This window comes from Falco cherrug, chromosome 6, assembly GCF_023634085.1.
Source record: "Falco cherrug isolate bFalChe1 chromosome 6, bFalChe1.pri, whole genome shotgun sequence".
NCBI classification, from domain to species: Eukaryota; Metazoa; Chordata; class Aves; order Falconiformes; family Falconidae; genus Falco; species Falco cherrug.
In genome coordinates, this window is record NC_073702.1 from 87,537,805 (window position 1) to 87,543,909 (window position 6,105).

Genomic DNA, 6,105 nt, shown 5'->3' on the forward strand with positions numbered 1-6,105 from the left:
GTATTTGTAGTTAAGGTTTATTCATTGTGTTAAACTGTTTCCTTTCCAGCTTCTGAACTTGAACATATGCCACATTCCCCTCTGTTGCCTCTGAGAAAATCAAGCTTCAAGGGCCACAAGCAAACAGCCTGAATTCCACTCTAAGCTACCGTGTCTAGTCAATGGAAAAACTAGGTAACCCCAAAGGGAAATTTGTAGGGTCCAAAAAAAGGAGCAGGCTAGGGACAGTTATTAGGAAACAGCACGTGCAGGAACTTGATTGGAATTTTGGCTGCAGTGCTTATCCCTTACTGCTGACACTGTGAGAGAAAGAATGTGCTCTGAGGTGGTAGGAGTGTGGTCATCCATTGCTATTTCTCAGATCTTCATCGGGAAGAGTATTCTCTGGTGCAATAAAAGCTGTTGTTCTGTCTTGCAACCATTCTATTTGTTTTCAACACGTGAAGCTTAGTCATTTAGGAGAAGAGGTGTGTTACTTTCTTCTGAAGAACCTCACTAGTTCATTTTTCAATATGCTACAAAGCAAAACACAATTATCTGCCCAAAAGCTATTTAACAATTAGCAGTAACCTAACTACTTATGAAGGAAAAATAAACAATTAAGTTCACCAAAATGCAGTTTGGGTAGCAGTCTACAAAACTGGTTGGGAAATATTGTTAATATGAAAGACTAAATGATAAGAATGAGTGAATCCAGTATCCCTGTAGTACTGCAAGCTGAATGATGTGTAGTGGATGGTTACTGTCCTTCCAGAGTTGTACTGTTATCATGCCATGCAAAATATGGACTAAATTGAATTACATGCTAAAATGAAGGTTCTCTTGTCATTGACAATCTAAAAATATATATTTAAAAGTAAAAGTTCAATACATTGACAAGCATGCAGCTTTTTGCTGGGGTAGAGTTAATTTTCTTCATGGCAGCTGGTATGGGGCTGTGTCTGGGATTTGTGCTGGAAACAGCGTTGATGACACAGGGATGTTTTCATTACTGCTGAGCTGGGCTTACACAGAGCCAAGGCCTTTGCTGCTTCTCACCCCACCCCACCAGCCAGTGGGCTGGGGGGGCACAAGGAGCTGGGAGGGGACAGAGCTGGGACCGATGACCCCAACTGACCAAAGGGATATTCCATGCCGTATAACATCATGCTCAGCATATAAAGCTGGGGGAAGAAGAAGGAAGCAGGGGACATTCTGAGTTACAGCATTCGTTTTCCCATGCCACCATTCCATGGGATGGAGCCTTGCTTTCCTAGAGATGGCTGAACACCTGCCTGGTGATGGGAGGTAGTGTGTTAATTCCTTTTTTTGCTTTGCTTGCACGTATGGCTTTTGCTTTACCTATTAAACCGCCTTTATCTCAACCCATGGGTTTTCTCACTTTTACCCTCCCAATTTTCTCCCTATCCCACTGGGGGTGGGAGGAGTGAGCAAGCAGCTGTGTGGTGCTTAGTTACCAAGACACAAGTTTATTAAACTGAAACAATTGTTGTATATCTCTAGAAACTTCTTCAGTGGCTGGTATGAATTTACACATTTTTGTTTATGATAAACTGAATCAATAGTAGTTCCTTCAATCTAACAAGAGAATTTGCTTGTATATATATTCATGTAGGTGCCTAACTTTGCTGCCTCAAATCTGCAGAACTGCTTGTGCAGTCAGAAGCCCTCAAACATTTGCCAGCTGAAAACTAGAATGAGAATGCTTTATTTCTACAGGTTAATGTCATGGTTATACCAAACAAAAGAGCTGTTGGACTTGGGAGTCTTTTGTGTGTGTGTGTGTGTGCAATTAAAGTTACAAATGCAAAGGACCCAGAGTGTGTTCTTGGCCAAAGACAGCAATACTTGTGTAAAGCGGTTCTTCCCTTGGTGTACTCTGTAGATCTGGAGAGTTTGGAAGTGTGTGTGTCCTGTCTTGTACCTCTTTCAACCTGATAGTGCAGGTGACAGCTGTAGACTGTTATAAACAGACTTCGGGACTTTGTGTGGATGTAGAGGTCTGCAAGTGCAAAGCGTGAATTTTAAAACGTTAATCTCAAAACCATCAGTTTAAAAAAAGAGAAAAGGCCAGGTGTCCTATGATCTACTTGGGAAGACAATGTGATAGAAGCGATCTGAAGTGGCACAAGCCAGAGCGCTTTATTCTATACTTTGAGAGGCATTGTCTTGAGGAAATTAGTAGCTCAGCTTTTATTTACACACAGTGCTGTTAATTAAAAGGGGACCGAAGGACATTTCCATTACATGATTTTCCTCTTAAGCTTCAATTACAGTTTTTGTTTTAAATGGATCATTTCTGAAAAGGATCATAAGTCATGTCCAGTAAAGTACACAAGTTTCATTGGTAAATGTTTAAACAAGAATAATGCAAGGCTATTAGTGAAGACTTACTGAGGTACAAGTCCATTTGGTATAATTAATTATATACAGGTCTTTGGCATTTGCAATAGGGCAGTTTAAATAGCTGTAACAAATGCAACTTCATAAACTTTTTTTTTTTTTAAGGCTTGTATCATTCAGTATGGCTGTTCACAGCCTGGATCTGTGGCTTTTCTACACAAAAGAAAACAACTGAACAAATACCCCAATACCCCACAAGCTAAATAGTATCACCATGTGTTTATTCACTAACAGCCCTATTAGAAAGAGGCTTGAAATACAAGATCATGAACGCTAAGTGTTCTTTATATCACTGAAGTGTTTGTGGAACATCTAGACTTGAGGACAGGTATAACTTTACTGAGGCCTCAAATGTGAAATGACTTGACTGAACATTGTTCATGAAAGTTCCTCCCTGGAAAAGCTATGGCTATTGGAATAAAAAATAACTTTCCTGTCTTAAAATAGGAGGCTGGCAAGAAGAACATTTATTGCAGTGGTTGTGTACATATATCTGTATCAGCCATAGTTCATACAATGGTTCTACAGGGCCTGAATAGGAAGAAAACATCTGGGAGACTTCTAGTCCCATTGCTGTATGTGCTGAATCTGGTGCAGAAATACCAATTCTGCATTAGTTAATGCCAATGTAATGCAAAGAGTTGCTATTATAATGGTAAGTTATAGTGAATTAAAGTATTAATGAACTTAAGATATTTAAAGAGAACATTAAGGGGTGGTGTGTGACATCTCCCTGCTTTGTCTTGATTTTGCTGTAAATGTATTATGGGTTATTAATATGTTAGCCATACCAGCTAAGAGAAGCACTGGCAAAATTGCTGTTTCTGAGAATGCTTTTAACTATGAGAAATGAGAAAATTACATAAAACTCTAAGTTAACGGTAGAAATATACATGTAGTTGGACTAACTAGAGCTAATGGATGATGTCAAAATTAGGGTTTATGTTAATAGTGAAAATAGTCTTTATTTTATTAAAGACTGTGCTTTGATACATGTATTTAATGTGTTACCTGTTCTTGGAACTTTTCTTCCTTTCTAGTCTTTGCACCAAGAAAGTGATGAGGCTGGCAAGAGCTTGTGAAGTTAGCAGCTCTGACTAGAATTTGATACGAGTTTGCATGGGGACTTTTCCAAGCTTACAAACAAAATACTTCAGAAGAGAAATGAAAACGCAAGTCAAGATCTTAAGCCCCACTATTGTTAGTGTTAAATAACTACATTACAATAGCAAACAGCACTTGGGAGCATCCATGAAGCTCTGCTTGGCAAAAATTGGAGGTCATTGGGTAGTTGGGACTTGACCCATTGACTTTAAATTTAATGGGAGACTTTCTAATTGGTCCTTACAGGCTTTGGTCCTTGAATTAGCATAGCTTCATTGAACTGCTACAGTGGGACAGGAAAAGTAAAATATTTGGTTATCAAATCGATGTCTCAGGGCTTTGTAGTAGATGTCTGGCCACTACTCTGCGTTTTTTTCAGTTGGTGAAATATCTTTTTCGTAGATGCATCTTTAAATGTCTAGTGAAAGAGTTGCTCCCCACACCTCCCACCTATGCTTCTCAAAAAAAAAAAAAAAATTGCAGGGAGAAAACTCCATGTCATTAACTGTCCCAGCCATGCACAAAGATTTTTAGAATAACAAAATGGGCATCTTTGACTTGAGAAACTAGGTCTTCTCTCAGATGTCTAAAGTCTCTGCAGATGTAGATGCCCTCTCTCTCTGACAGAGTTTACTGACTGCAAACACAGGAATCTTACTAGAACTTAAATTCCCACCCTTATAAATGCTAGCCATGATTTGGGAAGTCAACCCATCACTGGTGCTCATGTCTACTCTGACAGTATTTTTATTGTTTGAGAACTGCATCCTCAAGAGTGAATGTTTTATTAAGTTATCCTATTTTTTCCTGGCCCTGAAAATCAATACTAGCATGAAGCTTTGTCAAAGAGTATTAATGTTGCGGTGTCATTGGAAGTCTCAAAACACAGTTATATATAAACAAAGTTATCTGGAATGGTAAACGTCAAACAAACTTAAGTCTCTTGCAATTAAGAAATTTCTTGGGTTTAAGAGGGTAGACGAATTCACTGGGGCTGGGACCATTACAAATGTAAAGGGAAATCCTGGTTTCCATAGTAAATGACATACTTCATGCAGGGATTGATGAAGACCTCGTTCTGCAGACCCAGAAGGATGAGACCTTGGTTACCTGGATTAAGGCTTCTATCTGCTGTTGGCCACAGGAAGGCTTTCAGGAATTGTGAACAGCAAACTCCAGTCTGTAACTGGAAACACAGGTGGAAGTACATTGGTGTAAGTGGCACAGGGTTCCGTCTGGCAAGATGTCACTGAACTTTTGACTCAATTCATGCAGATTCTCCTCTACTGCAAGCAACTCCAAATCTCCCTTACACAAGAAAAAAACACTTTTCTCTGTTGAACATTGCTACAAGTTGGGATATGTGCCAAGTTATGCATAAAAAAACATATGAAACAACTTGATTGGAATGTCAGTTCTTTCTTCCATCAGACATGGCTGGCTAGTAATGTATAGCTGCTTTAGAGAGTTGGAGTGTAAGGAAACAATAGCAAACTATTTATTTTTGATGTAAATCAGAAGCTGAAAAAAATTTTAGCTAAACAGTGACATGCAAATCAGAATATAATTGGAGAAATGATCATAAGGCTTTGTGGACATGTTCTGCTTCTGCAAGAGTAAGTCTGACAAGCATAAAGCCAAAGAAACTTTCCAGCTTAGAGGGCCAAAATAATTGAAACACGTTGCATCCCAAATGTGGGCAGGTTATTCCTTTGTCATAAACTCAAATTTAAAGATGCCAAAACAGGGCATTAGTTAAAAAGACTATATATGTTTCTCAAAAGTTTACTTGCCAGTGATTAAAAGAAGTGTTAGGCTACAGCAGTTTAGGGGAAGTAATATAGAAAGTAAATAATGCAATTTGTCATTTTAGAATCACAGGTGACACATATTAGGAAAAAATGCATTAAAGTTCTGCACTGTGACAGTGTAATTTTTATTTTTGCTAATTTGCTTTCAGTGATGCTCCTTGCAGAGAGTTCCAGAAAGTCCACATGAGCCACATGAGTGCTTTCGTTTTGTAGATGACTCTTAGCACCCTTAGCATTAGTGGTATTTAGGGTTTTTTTCTTCGATTTCTGCGTTCCAGTATGATGCACTTGTAATATTTTACTGATAGAACAACAGTTTGCCTTTTTGCTGACTTTTAGCCTTCCCTGAAGGAGAAGATTACACATCTATGGAATACTTAGTGCCGGTGATCTAAGAAGCAGACCTTGACCTGCTCAGTTTTCACCGGCTGCACCAAAGGGAAAAGAGCAAAAGCTTGTTTTTACTACTAAGCTGAGTGAATATGGTGTGGAAATCTTGTAATGGCAAGGTATCAATTTTGTAAAGTGATATATTTCAGAGGGGATACTAAATCTGACTCTGAATAAAAAGCTTTATAAATGGAACATTTAAGAGGCTATCTTTTACTTTTCAGTGTAGGGTTGCCGTGACATGCATCATTTCAATTTGGCAGCCCCAGCAAATGGATGGAAGCAATTCAGTATGATAATTCAGTATTGCCAAGAGGCTTCTTCTCGGTCTAGTGTGGACACATTCCATGGATGAATTTAAAGCCTATATTAAGTGAAAGGAAATGGGTCCAATTCA